This window comes from Bicyclus anynana, chromosome 2 (assembly GCF_947172395.1).
Source record: "Bicyclus anynana chromosome 2, ilBicAnyn1.1, whole genome shotgun sequence".
NCBI classification, from domain to species: domain Eukaryota; kingdom Metazoa; phylum Arthropoda; class Insecta; order Lepidoptera; family Nymphalidae; genus Bicyclus; species Bicyclus anynana.
Window position 1 is genome coordinate 10,806,490 of NC_069084.1, and position 24,133 is coordinate 10,830,622.

The 24,133-nt window shown below is 35.1% G+C and overlaps 1 protein-coding gene across 1 annotated transcript in view; it reads left to right on the forward strand.

The window, feature by feature from the left end:
* Positions 1-24,133, forward strand: part of LOC112043219 (uncharacterized) — a 144,871-nt gene that overhangs the window by 90,946 nt on the left and 29,792 nt on the right. The gene's annotated exons all lie outside the window — the stretch shown is intronic.

The window sequence follows — 24,133 nt, forward strand, 5'->3', positions numbered from 1 at the left end:
TCAAAAGAAGTAAGGCATAACAGAATTCTTAAAATTGAGGGTTTATTTATTTAAATCACTATTATTCATCAATCATCTGTTTAAACTGCTTCATTTATCGAGGAAGGCTATAGGCTATATATTATCCCCGTATTCCTACGGAAACATGAACCACGTGGGTGAAACCGCGCAGCGTCAGCTAGTTATATCTAAAGCTAGTATTTTAAAGCCTATTTTGTACTTGTGAACTTGTTGAAACTCGAATTCTGAATAAACTGTGTTTGAAGTAAAAAGTATCTTATGTTGTTCATGTTAAGGTTTAAGTTAGTTTATGACCTCTTTGCTTTGTTTCAATATCGACTAATATGATGAGAGGAAGCAGTGCATATCACAACATATTGGTGTTTCGTCTACATTGTGCTCTTGTAGTACAAGCCACGAGCGTTGAGTGATTTTGTTTTATGTATGTCAATTCTTTTACATAATGTAATTGATGACGTAATTTGTTAATCTTTTACTATATGTATGATGTAGTATTTTATTCGACACACAACACTTTATGTTTACTTGTCAAAATGTGTCTATGAACAACTATATTTAATTTTCTCAGACCAATCAACCTGTATGGTTGATTTTCAAATGCCTGGTCGTAGTCATATATGTATAAATGTGTTAGACGTAATATTAGTATAAATGAGAGCCTTGACTTTCAAATTTGAAGTAACCAAGTTAGCTTATAATGTTTTATTTAAATTACTTTATTGCGACAAACATATTACATATAAATATACAAAACATTGATAAAATAATAAGGTGGAAAAATGGTTCAATTTCAGTAAAAATCATGTCTAATTCGAACATCTTTTCCTACCAATCAGTTCTATTCCTTTTGTTGTCTACAGCGGGTACCCCATGATACGCGTCTCCGCTAATTTCTCTTGACATAGACCCTGGTGCGACGAGTCTAGTCTGTTTGACGCAAGCAGGCCGCTCCGGTATCGGAATTGATTGAGTGCTCGATAAATTCACGAGAAGCCATTTTGACGTGCGATGCAACTCGTGCATCATTTGCTATTTTAGCGGGATATGTTGCATAGCTATGAAAAATATCGACAATATTATGTGTATTCTTTTAAAATAGTCGTCTAGAACACTTCATATTTACTAATTATTAGTTTTTGAACCAATTTAAATATCAATTTTTAATTTTAGAAGAGGTTTGTCTGGTGATCATTATTTGTAGCGGATTCAATTGATGCGTTGCAACAGTCGAATATATTGAAAATAAATTACGTAATGAAGTAGAATGAAAAAACTTATACCCGTAAAGAAAAATGAAGTATTTAATTATTCAACACTCGTTTATTGTTTCCGAGCCTCGCACCGAAGTAAAATTACCAATTCCATTTAAGTTGAAGAATCCTCAAGCCTTTGAGAGTTACAAAGGACATGTTTGTGTTCGGGTACACCGATACAAGGCGGGATTGCCCTGTGAAGACGTAGAGTGCTCGCACGTAGCTAGCTGGCGGGAACGTTTGCTCAGCCGTATCGCTAAAAGTTGTTCTCGACTCGAGTGCAGCGCTCTAGTGATGGGATGTAGGGTCAAATTATGTTATCGATGACTTTTCGTTATAGAAATTTGAAGATATGAAAACACCGATCGGTTTTTATACTCCAAAGATGATTTTACTTCTAAGGAAAGATTAAAAGATACTAAAGTTGAACAAATCGAATAGTAAATAAAATAAAGGTATTCACTTACTATATGTTGTAATATTATTTTACTTTAGTTCAGTGAGTAGGTTTTTTTTTTCATTTAATAACCTCGTAAGAATGTTTAAGGTAGTCGGTTTCTAAGAGTTGCTGTGTGGCTTAAAAAAAGTGTTAAGTATTCTTAAAATCGCCTCTTACATCCGGTGTTTTCACAGTCATTTCACAATAATTATATTCATTTATCTATAAAGATTTGTAGATCTTTCAAGTTGAATGGAATAGAGAAACAATCTCGCCTACTACGATACATTAGTTACGATAAATTAGTTTCTTGTAACGATACAATTTGATATTCCCAAGTGTTTTCTACTGTATTTTGTGGTACTTTTCCAATCAGTACCAACTATCGATAAACCGTCGCGTCACTAAAGCAACCCCTTTTGTCCCAACTCGGCAGGGCTCTCATGCGATGTTGGCGATACCGCCGTGTCCCTTTGTCTTTATTTTGCTTCCACAGCACTGCGCCTGATTTTAGCCCCACCTCGTCCCCCTTAGCCAAGAGACTTTTTGTTCTGTTTTTGTGCCGTGACATCGTTATTTTAACCCCTTGAAACTTCTGAACATATGCTAAAAAGCGAGTATTATGTTTACGTTTTACAAACAGTGGCGGTTTAATTAGTGTTATTGTTTATTTTCTATCGGTTTCTTGTATCTAGAATTCAGTTAGTAAGTACATGTTTTAATCCACAAATTACTCGATTTCGTTATTCTCGTAGTGTTTTTTGAATTTTTCTTGCATTATCATTTAACTTTGGATGGTTATCATAAACTTTTGAAGATTTTATAGCTTACCTACGGCTTTTCATGAAATTACGTGATTATTATCGCATTTCTTTTGAACAACTACCCAGTCTTATTTATGAAAATTTAGGGCGGGTTGCTATTAATACTTATACTTAATACATATTAGATATATTAAAGTTTATTTCTGTTCATAAACCATTGTTAGTAACTCACCAGTAGCAATAAAAATAATTACAGTGAATTCGTAAATGTGTACACAAGACGCACGTAATGTTTGCATTAGGCACAATATGTTTACGACTCTACGTGCCTTGCTTGCTATTTTGTGCGCTGCTAGTGTAAGAGACCACGCTAAACAAAATGGACTTAAGTATAAATAAATATTAAATAAAGCATTTATTTATTGAAACGCATAGTTTACGTGAACATATACCCAAATATAGCTAAAAACTACATTTTGGTTGGATGGTAAACGGTGTATATGTAAGATATAAAAACCACTTGTTGTCGAAAGTATGGGACAAGTAGTACCTACCACCTGTAATGGCAACACAACTACAACAATTCATTATTTTTCATATAATTTTATCATATTTTTACATTAATTAAGCAATGAAGGTCACAAACGAGTTACAGGCGGATGCAGGCGGCTCAAAACCGTGTCATTTAGAAGTCCTTAAAAGTACCCCTTGTTTAGCACTGGAGTCCATCAGCTGATATTGATGAATTGATGAGCTTGATATGGACTTACTTTCTCACTCTGTAGTGTAACAGGATCGCCTTGACCACAGGTTATGATGATATGCGAGCTGATTAGGTCTTGTGAGCTATGACCCTAATTACCTTTAGCCCTATCTTCTTCGTAGATTTAAATAATTCATTTCCGTAGAACTTTAACGATGCGTAAACATTTTCAGGACATCTAAAATATAAGTAAGTACTGTCCTCGTTAAGACAACGCTGAAAGCAACTACCGCGTTTGTAAACTACCCTCTGTGTACGCAGTGTAATAAATTCAGACCATTAACACGAATACCTCCATAGTTCCTCTGCTAAGTAAATAAAGCCCAGAAATGGCTGGCGCACAAGCCATTCTAAACCTCTGAAAGGTCTTTAGTAAATGGACATGTGTCATATAAAGTTAAAATATCATTGTAACCACTCCACAGAACTATGGCTCTAAGGTGTGTGCAATTAGGGGTGATAATCGGACGGAGGGTCGTTCCCACAGTGGTATCAAGACATTATTGCCGCGGTGCCCTCTTTTTACGGACGTTTAATCTTCGGGTCGCCGTGTGGGTGTACGTTTTCATTGTTGGTTCAGTCACGGCTTTCATAATAAAAGGTTAACTAGTGGATGTAGATCTCTAAAGTTCTATCACAATCGTATAATATCTATCGACATACGAATTTAATGATCTCGAGAAGCCGTTTCACTGACAAAAGTACTAATATTATAATTGCACATTGATTAAAATAATTCAATACGAATCTATTAATATGCCAAGATTCACCTAGGAAATCGGCCATCATATTAATTATTTGTAAGCTCATTTTTAGAGTAGTAATTTAGTAGCTTTGGAAACATCATTACCTAGCTAATAATGTTTATGAATTTAAAAATATAAAATAATACATATTTCATCTTTCGCTACATAACTTTTAACTCGCGACGTGCATTCCAACCATGGTTACCGAGGTGTCAGATCAGGCAAATCTCACTTAGCCCGTGGAAACCCGATGGAGTTACCATCGATTTCCACGTCCGCTCTTATGCCGATGTCAGGGACGCCTTTACTAAGCCGTTCCAACCCTGCTTCTCTACTAGACCATGGGCTCTACTTTGGCAGAGCTAAAGAGCTCGCCTAGACCAGTACTGCGGTCCAATTATAAGAAATCTAAAAGAAATATATTATCAGGAAAATACCTTATACTACGATGTGACTTATAGTAGGTATACTAAAAGCGCACTTGAGAATTAGAAAATCGTGGTAGAACGGAAACTCACAGCAACAAAGCGCAGGCGCCGTGGCATTGCGGCCTGTGTACATTCGCTGGGCACTTGAAACAGAGCTTTGAGCTCACTATTACTTCCACTTATTTGGCACGTTTACTTTGCCTGAGTTACCATGATATATTACTTTTAAATAATCTCGAACGATATCTTTAGACTAGTTATTCGTATTCCAGAAGCTGAAAATGTTCTCATGTTAGCGGTTAAGTCATTTTATGTTACTTATATTTGACCGCTTAAAAATATTCTGACGTATTGAGAATCTCCTCTCCCTTGAGTGTCTTGAAAATTTATAATTCTTGTTTGCTTTTAAGATTAAAGACTCAGTTCTAAATACCAAATAGAGTGTATCAAGTATAGATAGATAGTATAGATAGATAGATACAGTTCCATTAAAGTTTCATAGTACAATAGATAAGAAGTAAGAGATTCAAGTTTCCAGTGTATTCTTACCATTCCGCCGAGTGGAAGGCACTCGCGGTATAAATTATTTATTCCCGAGTTGGCCCCGCTACTAGACGGTAGACTGAGGAATTATTCACGGCGACTGTACTTACCCAGTGCATAGCCACTCGCTAGTGATTTGATTGTGAGTTTGCTTTTTAGATATCGATTTGGCTGGGACATTCTGACAACTACAACTAAATTAATTTTGATTTTTCGAATAGTTTGTGCCAACTGCCATAAGTAAACACGAAAACATTATAATTCAATTCAAGTGCAGTATGCTGTGCTATCTTTGACTCACGGCATATGGTTTTATCTTTATTGGTTTTTTTGTAGATCATTTAGGATTAAAAGTAGTAAAAGGCTAAGGTTGTTTCCCAGTTAATCTGTGAGGTTGTCTTCGGTCTCCCGGTCTCCTGGCATTTATCTGTTTACACTTGCCAAGCTTTTAATCTAACCTAGTTGGAAATAAAAATTAAATAATCTATATTATATTGAATAACCTAAATACACACTGAATAATGTAAATCGAGATATTAGAACTAAATTGCAAACTAAATTACTGTTTAGTATTTTCACATCGTCAATAGGTTTTATCGATAAATGGCCAGCACTTTACTAATACGTTCAGAATGACGTATAACGTTAGTTCGTAATTATACAGTCCTTTCCCATCTACAGCCGACGGGGTTACTAGAGTTGTGCCGCACATGCATAGCTTCATCCAAATGCAGTATAATTTTAAATATACTTTAATATATAGAGAGTACCTGTATTTTGTATAATATTACCTTTGTATAATTTGAATTGAGGCGATAAAAGAAGTAGAACAATAAAAAAATCAATCATCATCATTTGATTTTTCAGTCTATCTGCGCTAATTCTATGATTAAGCTTGCATTTGAATATTACTTGAAAGATTTTGATGTGGTTTTCACAGGTAGATTAAGCTAAAAAGAAGTATAAAAGACCAAAAATTATGCAGACCGTGCCGCGCGCGTTGGCTAGTCGATTATAGTCGTAAATATGTACGCCTATTCTATTCTCAGCAAAGGTCAAACGTGGTGCATAGCTGCCATAACTAGATTGAATTCGTTTTCCAAGTTTCCGATTTCTGTCGCATTTATTGGCAACGTTCGATAAAATGCTACTAACAGCCTTATACCTACCATCTTGAAGGAAACAGAGCAAATAAGTTCACTCGTCTAGGGATTGTTTAATCCGCACTCACTTCCTTGTTTTAGTTTTTTTGTTTGTTTGAAACGAGCGATCTAATAGCGGTATATTTGGTGTTCATGTTATGTTTGGATTTTTTTTATTTAGTTTACAAGATTTTCGAATCATCGTATATATATATATACTATACATCGTATGTATTAACGTTTTTTATAACTATTTACGGTTACTAATAGTTAAAACTGTCGTATAAAAATATACTGTTCGTTTCATTCGTTCGTAGACTTAAGCTTTTTAAATTTTTAAGCATTCATTAAGTTTGATAATTCTATGGAACTATTCGTAAAGCAGTAAAGTGTAGGCATTAAATTTAATAACAAAATACTAAATCTGCGTGTATATTAGTATATTTCAGTATCTTTATATACTTTTAATATTTACATAGAATACCAGTATACGGTGTATTTGAAGTCGCAGGACATCACTTAAACTGTCTGTATAGGTAAACATAGGTGCGAACAATTTTCCACGTACTTCGTCGTATTTGCGAGGTGGCTTAGCTCCTGCGCTGTGGGGGCGCCCGTCCCCCTCCCCCCGCCGCCGCCCGCCGCGCCGCCCGCCCACGAGTTACTCGACTTTGACATTAGCAATATCGGGAAACGTTCGTGTCGGGCCCGATACTCCGGTAATTCACCGTTTGATGCAGTGCACCTTTTGTTTATTTTTTTATTTTTCGGCTAGCGGATGCCCGCGACTTCGTCGACGTGAATTTTTTTTATAATTTTTATATCAGATCTTGATAAACAAGTCCTTTATCTGTCTGTGAAAACAGATGGAAACCCGATGAGTAGATCCAGAGATTATAGCGAACAGACAGAAAAACGTGAATTTTTTTTTACAAAAATAAATGGCTCATACGTTATACATAGAAACGTTCACATGATTTTAAAATTGTTACATTTTTGTAAACAGAAAATTAAAAAAAAACATAGTTTGTTGAGTTCTGTTGAGTCTTTTTTATCGTCCCATCGAACATCATGTCTATTAATTTAAAATATAGAAATCTAAAATACATGAACCGAAGCTACTAATAGTAATAAACCTACGGCTGGCTACCACATAGATTACTGGCGTTTAATGCTTGTCATTGTCAGTTTACGGTCCGTGATCGTGATTAGAACTTGAGGGTTATTGTGTGACGTCAAACGCGACCCTTGACCTTTTATATCCTACGAAATACCAATTTATACCTTTTATGCGCCTCAGATAAAGTTACAAATCCGAAAGTCAGAACCGTATCCTGTACTATTAATACATATCCATTAACATTTAATCCTTATACACTGACAAATATAGACCTTAACATGCTTAAAATAAAGACTAAATTGTAATGATAGAAGTGGCAGCAAAAATACTGTTGGTATAATCGTGGCGTGCGCTATGATTAGTGTACGGGGGCGCGCGGTTAATGCAATCACACCCCGCCGATACACGAGGGCTTTCAGCGTAGAGCTTATAATCCGATAGACATGATTTATATTAAAAAAAATACACGTGTTGCAACGGGAATGCCATTCGGTTATAAAAAGTTTTATAACTGTACAAATGATGTTTTATACCTGTACAATTGTAAAGGATTGGATCTTGAAACTTGCTACCTTCCTAAGCCATCACATTCCAAACCCTATTATTGGCTACCGTAGGTACTTTATGGTAGGAGCATAGACTGGCAAATTTTCAGCCTTCATAAAATGAGATAGATCTGGCAATCGCAGGCTCTCTTTTTCTGTAAAGTTTCGTTGCATTGGCTTACAGTATTTTTACCAAGCACCTCTATTCCGTTAGTATCTCTGTGGATCTTCTAAAGCGCATGCGTTGACTGGAGTGGTTAGAGGGATAACACGGCGTAGCTAACAGCTACCGAGTGGGGACTAGGGGTGTACTTATGTTTGTCTATAACTGTATATCGATGCTACGCTGAACTGCGAGTGTACGACCGGCCGGAGGGTGAGCCGTCAATGCTAGACGCGAGATTGTTAGATTGCGTTGGCAGTTCTTTGTTCGCGTCTTGTAGCGGGTAATTGATGGATTTGTTTTTCGCGGCTATCGCTCTCCTTTTCGTAGTCTTTTATTGTTGTTATTTGTTTGGTCTCATGTATAAATCACATTATTATTTGGAATAATATTTTGGTTAATACCTATCTATACTAATATTATAAAGCTGAAGAGTTTGTTTGATTGAACGCGCTAATCTCAGGAACTACTGGTCCGATTTGAAAAATTCTTTCTGTGTTAGATAGCCCATTTATCGAGGAAGGCTATAGGCTATATATTATCCCCGTATTCCTACAAGAATGGGAACCACGCGGGTATAACCGCGCGGCGTCAGCTAGTGATATATATAGTTAGTAGTTAGAATGGTAGATATTGAGCGAAGTGCATTTTTTTTTAGAATAAGTACAATTTAAGCTAATCAAAAATCACTGCTTGCTGATGTGTTGCTATAGTTAAAAACGTGTTGCTATAGTTAAAAACATAAAAAATCAAGTTTTGTATTTATAAAATTATTTAATTTTCAAATTTCCTTAATTAAATTTATAATATCGATAATACTGAACATCACAATTATAGTTTTGTGTAAAATATGTATTATGTATGCTTCTATCGAACCACGATGCGGTCGTTGTTTCATCCCGATGCAATGTAATATTAAATGGTCCCGTTGATAGAGCCGGCGTGTAGCAGTGCTTTTGTGGCTATCGAGAGTCAGCTTTGCTGGTTGTACGATTCTGAAGTTAGCGATGGTATTTTTATACAAATGTATAATTCAATAATGTTTAATTCATTCATTTGAGCCCGTCAACTTGTATTGGAAGCTTCATTACACCTTTTCTATAAGGAGAGAGGCCTCGCCTTGTAGTAGGCCGTTAAAATAGGCCGTTAAATAATAAAATATTTAATTTTATTAATAAATTACAGTAGCAGGCTTTAGAAATACCTATACAAAATCGATAAACCTTTTTTGTGAAAATCCTTACCAATTTTATTTTTGTGTTTTTTTTTTCTAATGAGCATACTGTACATTGAATTTTGAGAATGTATGTATACTTTTTATGAAACATTAAAATGAATTACTAATTAAGTGTTAGAAATTCTGAAATTAATTATGCTTCACTTTATATGTTTTACCTACACTACAGAAAATGTTGTCGAAATATTATTTAAATAATATCAGTATCGATAATAATACCGGTACGTCTCTAAGTGGCATCCGGTGTGAAGTGCCGGCTGTCGCATTGATATACCTCAGCCATATTTATTAACGTTGCAATGTCAATCCCGATTATTTATTTTCGATTTCAATTTATAGCTTAAATTCACACATTATTTAAATTAAAATACATTTAACTGTACATTATTAATCAACTAATTAGCTCACAAAGTTCTTTCTTCTATTTTTTTTTTAAGAAAGGATGACAAAAGTAAGTCCCTGTACCTACATAAGAAAAATTTCGAATATTGTACAATTAATCTATGTTCGTACCGTTAAATATGTTGAACACGAAAGTCCGTAAACAAGCAGCCGAACACCAATATGACAGGCAGCTATTTATACAGCGCCCCACGGCGCGTGCCGACGTAATCGCTTCACCGGCGCGGGGCAAATCTCATTTTTATTAGGGAAGCAATGTGGAAAGAGTGGAAATGACACTGCACCGCGGACTTCCGACCCCTGCACACTTTTACAGGTGTCTGTCCTTTGATCACTCTAAAAACAGTCTTATTTCAATTAGATAAGTTGTAAATTCCCACGGCGGGTACGAAGGAACGCCGCGCACGCGCGTATTGTGAGACGCCTCTGTTACACAGTCGTAGGTCGCGCGCCGCGAATTTCAGACGTGCGTGGTCGCGTCACTCACAGTTTTAGTGATGGGACTTTGTATCGATAAGTAAAGTGTTGGATTACTCGGACCTTTGAACTTTATGGTGTTATATTGTGGTGAAAGGTTATTTATTTATAATGTGAGAATGGCTTAATGATATCTAATGATATTATAATGATATCTATGTATCGATACTTTTTTTAAGTTGTAAAAGTAGTTTATTTTTATATCTTTATTTAATGATCGCTACGTTATGACTCAGTTTTTGACCTTATATACTAGATTTATAACTAGTAAAACTGCTTCTATATTTTAAAAAAAATCCGCGCATAGATTGTAACTCGGGCCCGCGCACGATCGTCGAGTGTCGGAGTTTATGTTTTAATAATAGAGGTATTAACCATGTCGCCGCTGCCGTTTTCCAACACAGGTGTCCGTAATTTGCCACTTTTTAGGACAATTTTATATACCTGCTATCGATATTTGAAGTGGAGACTTCATGACACTAGTTGGTCTTGACCGTTTATCTTTCTAGCTTCATAAAAACTAAAAACAATAATAAATTAGTTACGTTAACGTTGTGCCTATACTTGTATCGATATCGAATTTGTCGATCAGTATCGGAGGGTAATTAGTTTAATTGTGTTTTAAACGATTCTCTTCCTTGGGGTACTATTACGGTCTTATTAACATTACACAAGAGCAATAAAAGGCTGCCGTATACACAAACACAATAGGTACTCGTACTTAAGCTCTTTCCATTCGTTGTATGGGTTTACGGCGCCCCTCCTCCTGCCTTGCTGTTTGGTAATTTGCCACTGGGAACGTTTTTACTCCCACTTTCGTATTCCGTTCAGGGTCTCGTAATTGCTCCATTTAAGCTCGGTCTTCACGAGGATTTGGCAACAAAGGCTTTCTTGTGGATTTTACACAGTGTACGACTTCCTGATTTAAATTCTCAGTACGTTTACATTCTGGGGAGTAGTTTCTTTCAAAATAAAAAAGAAAACACCCGTTCTAAATGAATGTTGCTAAAAATGAAATTTATCCTGTTCCGTTTTATAATGTACCGTTTATTGTGGTGTTTAGCTAAAATATTGTTACGTTTATGTACTCGTATTTGTTATTGATTTTCAAGAAGGTTGATTATATTCTTAATAGAGTAATAAAAGACCGGTCCTAAATAAGAACCACATCCAGTAGCCACATAAATCAACACAATCAAAACAAACTTTCAATAAAATCGTGGGCCTTTATAGTGCAATTGGCGGAAACATTCAAACACCTTCAAATGAGTAAATGTAAACAACCGGCATTTGGCAAATTGTTGTCCCAATCTGTACGCGTCGCGAGCGTAAAGCGGAAAGGCGTCATCATAATGGAATCAATAAGCACTCCGCCCGTCTTTCTTGTTTATATTTATTATCGTTTTGAACTTTTTTCGTGTCGAGCCACAGCTGCTGACGACGCGGCGTACCGAACGCGTTCGTTTATTACTATTTTATTCTTGGGCTTACTCTTCTTTATAGCGTGCTATTTTTAAACAACTTAAAATGAAGGAGACAATTATACGAACCATATGTCTTATTTGATATAGTGTGTACACGTTCGTGAGCATTAAATTAAGATGAGGTGAGATTTGTCAGAAGCTTCTTTGGGACTTTGATACTAGCAGAACTTATCTTAACTACTTTTTTAATCGTTTCTGCATTTGAATAAGTTTTTGTGGTTCAATTCGAGACTCGATTTAATATTCAGATTCACAACCAAGCTAATCACTAGCTAGTGCTAGACCAAGACGCTAATGTGTTAAGGCCACTATTGTTTAAAATATTTTTTACCAGAATGAAGTATAAAGCCCAGTGCAAGACATCGGTGCTAAATCACTACTGACATCACAGAATACCGATAAAATTTTCCGCCGCGGTCACAAAGGGAACATCGATAACAGATATCTTAACTCCATCGTGGCACCTCACTCGCCTAGACAGAGTATGGAACAACGCGATTTAATATGGATGAGAGATTATATTACGTCCTATTTTATTGTGTTCGCCTGTATTGTTTATTTTATCTTTAGAGTTGTACTTGGAATTTTATTTCCAATGTTTTAGTTTTAGTAAATTTTCAAATATTTCCGATTTTGTTCCACATTTAGGTTTTATAGATTATTCTTTTTACGCAAAAACTAACCGCCTTCTAATTATAAACAACCAACCAACCGTCTATAAAAATTTGCATTTAAATAAAGAAAACCCCATTCGAATGAGACATAGTTATACATTACTATACTATAATATATATTCAAAAACATTACGTGTACATACACTAACGGTCGAATATAGAGTCTCGTCTCCTCAGTCGGTTAAAATTACATCTTCCATATATAAAGCATATTATCACAGCTAATCGTAATACTTAATTTTTATTTTTTAGTGGTTGGAGCGTTTAACTTTACTTATATGAACTTACCCTTAGAACGAAATACCGGAAAATTTCTTCGAACTGTATTGTAAGTCCGCATATTCAGCGCCCAAGGGCGCACGCTACGTTCAATTAAAAAACGAACTCGCAGGAAATTGCAAGTGCTGTGAAAAAATGAACGTTCCGACGTCAATTCGGACACTGAATAGTGATGTGCCTGTACATCAGTTGTACGAACTGTGCAGTTATGAGTATATCGATATACCGTAGTGAAAGTACATGAACATTAAACGTTATGACTCATTGTGTGTAACAAATATTTTCTGTTTTGTGATGTGTGTGTAAAGTGTGCAATATGGATCGTGCCCCACATCCGATGATGAACGTCGGGGCGCCCTACTATCCCCACCCAGGTAAGTGTCACTTAATGATTAAGATTCCTTCCCTAATCTGTTAAGTGCTCTATGTTGCTACCGCAGCAGCACTACGACATAAATAGGCAACAACCAAATGATAACACAAATTTTTATGACTTTGTGAGCTTCAGAGCGTTAATTAAAATTTCAAAGAAGTTGTTCTTTCACGCTTTAAATATATTCCACACTAAGAGAGTTACCGTTTTATACTATTTGTACATATATCGTAGTTAAAAACCTTGCGCATAGCTAGTATCAGTGGATACAAGCTGTGCGCGTTTTCACTCGCGTAATATTATCGCGTTATCCTATAGCTTACAGACTTACAAGAATAATGGGCACCACTGAGAGAATTTTCCAATTCGATCTAATAGTTCCCGAGATTAGCGTGACAAACAAACACAGTCTTCAGTTTCATAATATTAGTATAGATTGCGACCACTAGCAAAGCAAAGGCAAAATATTGCCCGTCAAACAAAGAAGATTTTTGCGTATTAAAAACAATTAATATTATGTATAAATTATATCTATAAAGATACTGCAAAGCATATAATTATTAATTTATCGAACAGTTCCTTTGAATATATTTATCGATAATAATCGACCTCGCATCACTATCGATTAGGCCGTAACCCGGTATGGCGGGTTAATTGGCACGTCGTCAAGACGACAGCGGGGCGGCGACACGGCGTGATGGATGGCGATACGATTGCCGTGACTAACGTTGCGGAATTACCGCCAATTGTTACTGTTCTACTGACGAGTACAATGCTAACTTTATCCACGTGATTTCTAAATGCTAAAAAATATCTGGATACTCATTTTTATTTGCGTGTTTAGTTTAAACAGGGTTATTGGAAAATCGCAGCGATCCCATTAAGGGGGAATAGTAGAGATCATTATTTGTGATGATAGTTCGGAAAATACGGGTATTATAAGTTAACGTCTTGTGACTATGTATCCATGTATGTGTTTGTGTCATCATATATACATATAATTGCAAAACCTTTTCGAGAAAAAAGTTCTTAGGTATATGATCGATACGATGAAGATCGGTTCGGAAGCCAGTACGAAAATTGAAGATTCTTTTATTATGTTTAAAAATAATAAGTAATCCAACTATGAAATTACATATATCACATGAAACATGAAACAGAAAAAAGCACTTGCTTTATAAGTGTGAACTTTTACAATGCAAATAGAGTCTGTACTTATCTATCTAATCGTTCCACTGACTAGTAAAGAATTGAAAGGTGTTGTCGGCTCAATCAGGGTCGAGACGAGTCCGCGCGCTGTGACGGGGGAAGAGTGAAGACGCGACGTGATGGATTACGTAACGACACCGGAACGACGCCGCGCAATGATCGTGATTGATGTACGTGTGAACTATCCTAGAGGTCGCGATTATCCTATACTCAAATTCTACTTACTCGTAGGTACTTATACTGTTTATTAGATGCCCGCGACATTCGATTTTTATTCGGATAAGGCTCATTTCACACGTGTATTCGATCCGAGACAATCTAACAGACAGAATTTGAAAGTCCATTTTAAAAGCGCTTTGTTAGAACCTATATACGACTAAATAGTAAATTTCGATTTGACTGACGACACATATTTTTGCGTTTTGATGAGGCGTTAAGCTCGCTTATTCGATGCTGTGTTTAAGACGAATAAGATATATTTTCGGATTCGGAAAAGATCTGTTTGGATGTAGGGCTGCTGTATAATAAATTAAAATTTTCTTTGTTGTTTTTAAGTTTTCAATATATTTTAAATATCAAGTAATTTGAATACCACTGTTAACGTTATTGTGTTATTTCACAAAAAAAAAACGATTATTTGATATAGGCACCATAACATAAATTCATGCAAAATGCTTCAATTTATTTCCGGCTACTCACTTCAGACAGTTTCGTATATAAATTCAGACAGTCTGTGTAGCTTCGGAACTTTTACTCGCCCTATCGAGTTGCGCGCGCAAACAACCGTCCCAACGACGCTTCGTAACGCACGGTCCGACTCATAAGCTGAAAGCGGTTTTGTTACAAAGTTTTTAAAAAAATATTTTACTAAGAACATTCTAGTATCGAACAGAGAGCTTTTAGCGATATTATTGCAACTGTGCATTATATTATTATTAACTGTTTTGTTTTTCCTGCGTTTTGATCTTGTATCTACAACGCTCTGTCCAGTGCCAGCCGATGAGGCTAAGAGTGTTTAGCCTGTTTTGTCTGTAATTTTTTCAGCTGCTGAGTTGCAATCTGAAGGGTACGTTTACCCTTAGGTGATAGGGACATAGTATCGGTTAGGAACACAGCAATGCTTGGTAGCAGAAATTAGTATGGTGGTTTTACTTCACTTTATTTATTTACATTGGTACATTTGTGACGTTGCACTGAAAAGTAACTGATAATAAAATCTTGCGTTATATCATGGACTACCCGACGCTCCTTAGTTTCACTCGCATAGTTTTTGTTCCAGTGAGAATACGGGGATAAAAATATATATCCTATGACACTTACAAATAACGTGGCTTTCTAGTGGATAAAGAATTTTCCTGATTGGTTTAAACTTTATCTATTGTGCTTGTGTATAACCTGTTATATTGTTACATAATACACAATCACAATGTCAAAGTGCCAGGTTAAAGTAATTTAGATATACACGAGTTATGCATTAGTTTTGGGGCATCGCCTTTAACTTGGGCTTCACGAATCGAATAGGGTCTCGGGTGGTCGGGCGGCCGGAACCAACAGGGGGTGTAACGCGATCCGGTCGGAAATGGCCGTCAGATTTGTCGCGCCACTCGCCGCCCGCCGACAATTACTGTCCGCGATTTATACCCCCGCGCGAAGCGTTGTTTGCTTTGGATAATTATAAAGCCGCCTGCTAATTTGATTGTATTAAACGGCAAACAATACCATTTCATTAAATGAGCTGAGAGTATCATATTACGATGTATGGAAATAATGTGTTTCAATAATAATTAATATTTATTAACATATTAATTATAATATAGTTCAATGTCTCTACACACGGTTTTTTTTTTTAAATATAGGTATGCGAAAACAATAATAATATTATTATGCAAACGTTACTATTAAAGTATGAATCTTGTCACTAAAACACATACTTCATCATGTCGATTTAAGTTAACCTCCGAAAGGTAAACAGTTCGTCTATGAGATTTTCATATCATAAAAGTTATATCGAAGTATAATATTTTTGTAAAAGCATAAATCGTTAAGATAAATAAGATTTAACTAAGAAAATGTTTGTCAGACAAGCGAAAGAGGCAAAATATAGCTCCTCTTTTAGGTGTAAATATAAAAATATCAAGCATGAGTCGACGTTATGATACGATCGGCTGTAAAAGGCGGGCAATAAGAAGGCTCGATGTAATGGTGTCGAGTGTTAGGGATGATGCTGTATAAATACGCACAGATCGAGTATCTCTTAGTTGGATATTGTTAGGGACATGACGTATATGTTTTTTATCTTCTTAATAAGAACATGAGTTTTGGACATTAATAATAATTTTTCATTCACCTTATTATATAAAAAAAATATACATATGCCGAAAGCATAAAAGTTTACGAGGTCGTTAGTAATGACTAAAATGTACTAAGTATATAAATTGTCGTAAAAAGTATAAAAATAGTAAATTATTTTAATGCTTGTACGTACAAACATAAAAGCTCGTTATCGTTGTTAGCATACGTAGCATACTGTATTGAAAATACAAAAAAACATAAATACAGGCAATAGTACATATAACTTATATTTTATTTTAACTCTATATACCTCTTGTCTGAAATCGCCCTCATCATTCCCAATAGAACAAATTTGCAATGTCACCCTTTTCTCATCCGGATAACCGTATAAAATGGCACGGATGTCCTTACCCCGCGGATCGTCGGAGGCGATAAAAAAAATAACCCACCCCTTAACCCTCATCCTCGGCCTAGTGGGTGACGGGTGCGTTGAACCGCTCAGTGAGAAATATGCCGTACACTGAGAGAGCGCTGTTTACACGAAGTCTTTGTGAGGTTGCACACTGTATGATTGGTACATATATACAATCCAGATATAATAAAATATCCAGATTCAATATGTTTGGGCGATCGATCATCGAGAAATGAGTTTTTCCTAAAATCACTGTTCTTCAAAGTAGAATGTAAAGACTGGTATTTGATATAAAATATCGTCGCCCTAGGCCTCATAATTAATACAAAGTTACCATTACTAATTAAGGGATTATTTCGCTAAGACATTTCTAATTTATAGACATATAATTTCATGTAATTATAATTTTAAACAACTAAAAAGTCACACATGCAACCTAAAAATAAATCACCTTGGTTTTTTTATTTAACAAAAAAATCACCATTTAACATTTAACCATTTAACAAAAAAATCACCATTATATACTTTAAAACTTAATTTAACTGTTGCCACAATAAGGCTAAATTATCCTGTTATCAACCCCAAAGTACATCTTTAACCCCCACTGAAAGAGAACTCCGATAAATATATTCCCAGCGTTGGCACAAGATCCAACCTTATTAACGTTGCCGCAAATCACGTATTACCTTAACAACTCTGAGGTAATCTCTTAGAAATCCTTTACAACCAAATTAGGCCCTTATTACCTTGTGGTAAAGTCTACTGAGCACTGAGACGGAGGCGCCAGAAAGGAAATTGATTCGACGCAAAGAATAAGGTCGTAAGTGTTGTTTTATCCAGTTTTCTTAGAGCTCCCAAACATACGGCGCTTACTTTTACACTCTTGCGATTGGATTGTGAAGTCTGGAGTACAAGGGTCTCGCTAAAATGGTCTTTTCTTTATTATAGAGCTCATGAAACGTTGTTCTGTTGAAGTGGCGAGGGTGTGCGATTACTAACTGTAATCGACTTGATCCCAATGAAGTTGGAAACAGGGTGTCCTCCGCAAACAAAAATCAATGACCATTGAATAGATCAAAAAGATATAACATAGTATATAATTTAGTGAAGTTTCGGTGAATACTGGATTTAATTGTAAAAGAATTAAGCGATAATATCAATTCCAGTCCGAAACTTCGATATAAAATTACCCATTTAGTTTTTTTGCTGTCCCCATTTAGTTTTTAATAATTATCTGTTTTATTTAACCAATGTATTGAGGCAAACAAAGAATAAAATTACTCAAACACAGCACGTATTTGTTTTTAAAATATGTACTAAAGTAGATGTCTCCCAGCTAGGTATAGTGTGTATTACTCGTATCCATAAAAAGATTTTTCGATTAAGGTTGTAAGAGCCGCTGAGAGACACTCGGCTCATGGATATGAAAGTGGTCCATTTGTAGCGTTATTGTTTGCCGAGCGGGCGGGCGGGGGCGGTGGTGGCTGGCTTGTAATGGAAATTCGCAGACGACGCCGCTACCGTCGAGTGTAAAGAACAAGTTATAAGCGGGTTGACAATGTAATATTTTATACTTCAATTATCATAAATATAACAAATTTTATTATCTATCTACCTAACTACTAAATTACTACGTAACTATTCTAAAATCAATCAATTTCTCAAATACTATTCAAATTCTAAAATACTATTAATTATTTATTCACTTGAAGTTTAAAATATTCGTACTATAACAGTAGCTAGATGATATTTCTCAGTTGATTGGATGTTTATTTCAATAGTTTGTTAAGAGTGTGCAATATGTAATTTGGTGGTTACAAATGGTTCTGGATCTCAGATTCTAGAAAAGTTAGGAGGCTGATATTTGGGCAAATGATATTTCAAAGTGTTAGCTTCGTTATGACTATACAAAATACACAATTTGTAAAACTTTTCTCGATAGTTTATTTCTTTGAAAAATACATGTTTTGCTCACATTTTACTTTCAATCTCAGCAAAAGCAAACTTGTTTTCTTAATTTTTTGTTTTGTATAGAAAATATTTATATATCTTGAACATGGCCATTTTGTTTTTTGTTATGTTGTTTAATTTACTTGCAATTAGGTAAAAATGGTTTTGGCGCTCACGTCATAAAATTTGCGTCGCGCGTCAATCGCTCCGTGCTTTTCACTCACGTGAAAGTCATAATTCGGCGTCTCGTTTGCGCTTCGAATTTTATCCATATCGTACTGACGCGCTGCGCGCTCTTAATAAAGACCAATTTAGTGAATACGCCAGCAGTTATTCTGTGATTCCTTTAAAATTGCATTAATAATTTTGAAACGCCGTACGCTTGTGGCGTGTACCGCAGTACAAACCAACAGACGTACTGCGCCGACGCGCGCACCCGTCGAATACACACACACTTGTTGTGCCCAAATGCTTGTACTACTAGCTATAAATATATAATGCGCTCTCGAAAGGGAGACCTCATATTCAAAACTTTTCCGTCGCTTTCATATTTTTATTAGCACTGGGTATTGGGTAACGTTCTTTCAGTGCAAAATAATTTAATGTACTGTTTTTCCGTAAATGTAATTTAATAACATATCGTAATAGACAATACTGTTTAAAATAGAGGTTTACTATTACTAGATTTACTATTAGAAGGGTTTCCATGAATCTGAACTGTATGAATGACTTTTTCTTTGGTTTGAACGTAATATTATTTGTAGTACCACCATAAACTGCGTTGTGTTTGTTTTTCATTGTCAAGAAGTATTACGTTCCATTTCAGTGCTTACCAGCTTTTGCATACGGCTTCACAGCTATACCTTCGGCTTCTTTTCGACATTAAGCATCGTATTCAATATTCTATAGGACGAATTTCGGTCAAATATCCTTAATATAGGTCTTTGAGTTTATTTTTAGCACAATTGACAAAATATCTTTTATTTTTTCCTTTTAATAAAAAATTAAAAAGATCTTAATTTACTGGCAAAGATAACATCCCATAGTACTGTTAATATTTGTAACACCAAACGTCTATGACTTGTACCGCATCACAAAATAAACCGAGTAGCGCATTGCGCCGTCGCGCATCTCTTCTTCCGCAATATCTATATGTAGTATGTTCATATTATATTGTCGGTGCACACTTGTTGTTCGCGTATACTTGTATATTTGTCCACTTACTCTACTCATATATCGGACTACTTACAAAGAATGAGCGCTTAGTAACGTGTATTGTGGTTTCACTGCTTTGCAATTTGTTTATTAATAGACAGTCCAAGCACAGTTGTCTATGGTACTTACTTATGGTAGGAGCATGTGCTGAAAACAGATCCTTCTAAAGTACCATAAATCTGAATATTAAACGCTCTTAGACAGTTTCGTGTTCATAATTTTTTTTGTCTTGTACACGCGTTTAAAGATTCTACATGGGTCCCATGAACCTTCGACTACAGTTAAGGGTTAATATAATTAATACCTAACACACTCCAAACAAAAACATACAAGCAACATATAAGCATGATGAAATAATTCCCAGCATGGCAATATCCAAACACAGTATTGCTTCTTTTCAACGTGGGTTTATAGGCATGTTTGATACATTTTCGAACAACTGCTTAGAGCTCTAAACAATTTGGATTATTTTTGACCTTACCACTTTTCATATTATGTGGTTATCAGGCTAATTTTATAGGTTCAACGGTCTAGGGTTAAATGTACCGTCGACCTTTTGGGTGCGAGCGCACAGTTTCGTCCCTATCGTTAAAATTGTTGGTGTTAATTAATTTTCGGCGAGCCTGAATATGCCGCTTTGAAATATGTACATGTTTGAATATTCTAAGAGCGAACGCGCGCTGATGTAGTTATTTTTAGCCCCGACGCAAAAAGAGTGGTGTTATTATTAGTATTATTAATTGATTTATTTCAAGTAAACAAAACTCAATAATAAGTTACAAGTTTCACAGTCTGTCTGTGGCACCGTAGCTCTTAAACGAGTGAACCGATTTAAATGCAGTTTTTATAAAAGCTGGTTTTTCCAGCAATGATTCTTAGGTATGTTTCATAAAAATCAGTTCAGCCGTTTACAATATATGGGGGATGATTGTGGGGAACAACAATAGAATATTTTCAAATCATTAAATAATATTGAAGTGTACGTTTTCTATTAGCTATTTTATGCGACATTAAAACATAATCAAGTTTTATTTAACATTTTTGTCTGTCTGTTTGACCGGGCTAATCTCTGGAACGGTTGAACCGATTTTAATGGGCTTGTCACTGGATGATAGAGGAGGTTATGGAGCTACATATATGCTACTTTTTATCATAGGATAAAAATACCCGCAGGGAAAAATAGTGATGAAAAACAGAATTTCACGCTTACGAAGTCCGATAATACATAAAATTATATCCGATATAAACTTCGATTCATGCGTGTGGTACCGTCGTATTACAATTATTGTACATAATAACTATTTGATTATTATTCATTAACTGATAGTTACTTAAACCGTCAGGATGTTGCAAATATTACAGCAAATACACATAACACTCGTATGTATTTGAAACACATACATTCTTTTTTACAAGAGAGTTTACAAGAGCTGATTGGAAAAAAAATATAAAAGCTGTTTTTAGTTCATTTTTTTGAGCTCCCCTGTAAGCCCACTTGATTGACGAGTGTAATAACTTGATGCGAGTGATACTCAGCTTATATATAGTCTCGATGATTCCCCATTGTTACAGAAACGTGCTTAAATGTGGATACAAGAGATTGCTTTCATAATTATGTGTTTTTGTTCAAGTTTATTTGAGAACTTGTTGTGTTTTCTTCAATTTTGGGGTAAGTCTAACTGCTTATTCAGTAAGACTTAACCCAAAATTCAAGTTAGCCAAAACGCTGAAAAAGGAAATATTTTATGTGATACACCGTGTTCAGGGGTGCCCCGTAGGTGCTGGAACCGACCTTTACCCTATTTTCGGCGTTAAATTCATTATAAATAATGAAAATTTAATTTTGAGAGTTAGATCTTGTCAGTGTTGTGATTCGAAATTTTCTTCTGTCGAAGATTTAAGTTATGTATAAAAACTACATAGGAACTTTTATGTTAACAATGAATTATTATTTCTTATGTGATGTCCTTAAAACTTACGCTTCTATAGGTCCGAGTAAATTATAGATCTTTATTGTTCATATCACAGAAGATTTAATTTTTTTTTTAGTTTTACAAGATTTGTGACGTAGGCGTTGATTTTTATCAGAATAGTACTAGTCTTCAAAGGTTTTTTTTTTTTTCAAAATAGATCTACATCTCTATTTATTCAAGTAAGTATGTTAAATGAATCCATAAAAAATTGGTTTGTGTGCTTTGTGTCGTATTTTGTAATTTAAATAATTTACGTATAGTACTCGATAATATTGAAAACAAATGAACGATTTGGCGGATCCGTTGAAGTTTTCTAGTCTTGTGCGAGTTCTAAAAGTGGGCGGTCCCCCGCTGGGTGACTTCTCTCGAGTCAAATTAGCGCTTGAGACTGAATTAATTACCGCTCGCCGCTTCGTTGACAACCCTCGCTAAAGGGTTGCCGCACTCAAGTGATAATCATGATTTTATGTAAATAAATTGGTGGTTTGGATTCCGCTGCGCATTGATTTCCTTTTTTTTGTTCCCTGTAGAAGGGTGATGTGTTTATAAATCCGATATACATTTATGTGTGTTTTACGCATGGTCAAATTTTAATAATTTTCATGTATACTATTAATGTTTTTTTATCTCCGACTATTTATAAAACTATACCTTCCTAACCCACTGTTTGTCACAATTTAAGCAATCGACCCAGACATGAATCACAATTTGATTAAACAGAGTCAATTAGCAATCAACTCTAGCCTGTACTCTAGCACACAAGACAGAATGACATAAACTGTAAAATAAATTATAAATTGTAAATTTATACAGAGTGCTCGGGAGTATTTCCCATAACTTTAAGGTGTTGACAAGTTCACTTATAGGACCCAAACTGCAAACTAATTGTTTTTTAACTAAAAAAAAACTTTTATGTTTTCATACAAAGTAATTCATTTAATTCCACTATCCATGTAACACACGCCTTTATCTATCTTTGCATTTTAGAATACATAATCTTAATCGACAGTCTTACCACTACGTACTTTTGATATCGACAATTTATTGCAACTGGCACTCCGCACTTCACTACACTAGTAAGCTACTTCATGATATTTATTAATGATTATATATGGATGCGATATAAGGGATACAATTTATTTACAAAAGAAATATTTATTACTACGAAAATATTCATTAACACTTTTAATTAATTTTCCTTACCGTAAGTTATGACCGTAGAGTTATGGGAAATTCTCCCGAGCATCCTGTATATTTAAATGTAAGCAATAACTCACTATTGCACAAACATGTCGATTGATTATTATTTACTTTCTATTGGAAATGTGCAAAATATTTGTGTAGATATTTAAAGAATACTTTTTGAGTATTATATTAAGTACTCTATTTTATATTACCCTCCATATATTACTTACGCTCTTCGTTTGTAGGTACTTCATGTGTGTCATACGGCAGCCATAGGTCCCCGTTACCAGGCAATATCCAATTTGTGCGGCCCTCGTCAATCATCGTATCCATTTCAATTGACGTTAACAATAACACAAACTGTAACTTGTAACAATGTAAAATATTTTTGTCTTGCTGCTTAATACTTTTTTTTTACAAAAATTGTTTTTTTTTTTCATTTTAACAAATAACTAGCTGACGCCGCGTGGTTCCTGTAGGAATATGGAGATAATATGTAGCCTATAGCCTTCCTCAATAAATGGGCTATCTAACACTGCGAAAGAATTTTTCAAATCGGACCAGTAGTTCCTGAGCGCTAGCGATTACTTTAATCAAACAAACATACAAACAAACATATTAGTATAGATTGCTCAATCAAGTAACCAACGTGATTATTTTAAATGTTTAAAACATTTTCTCCTCCGTTTGTCAATGAACTTTTTTCGTAATATTTTTTTTTATATACATATAAAAAAATGTGAAAAACACTTGTTGTCCCCCTATCGTCGACGTAGACTAATTTCTTCATTTAAAAGGTCTTCTTAGCCTTACATATTACAATAAAAGCATATTTTATGTAAAGAGAATGTTAATCGTATTTTGAGGGCGAGCGCATTTCATAAACATGCCTCGAATTGGCAAAATCTTTACCACTTAGTTTAAAAATAATGCTCATAATTATTATTGATCATTACATATTATTTGTGGTTAATAATGTGTATTTTTCTTGTTCCAGGTAAAAATTAATCATTCTCCATAACAACGGACAGTATCACAGTAATT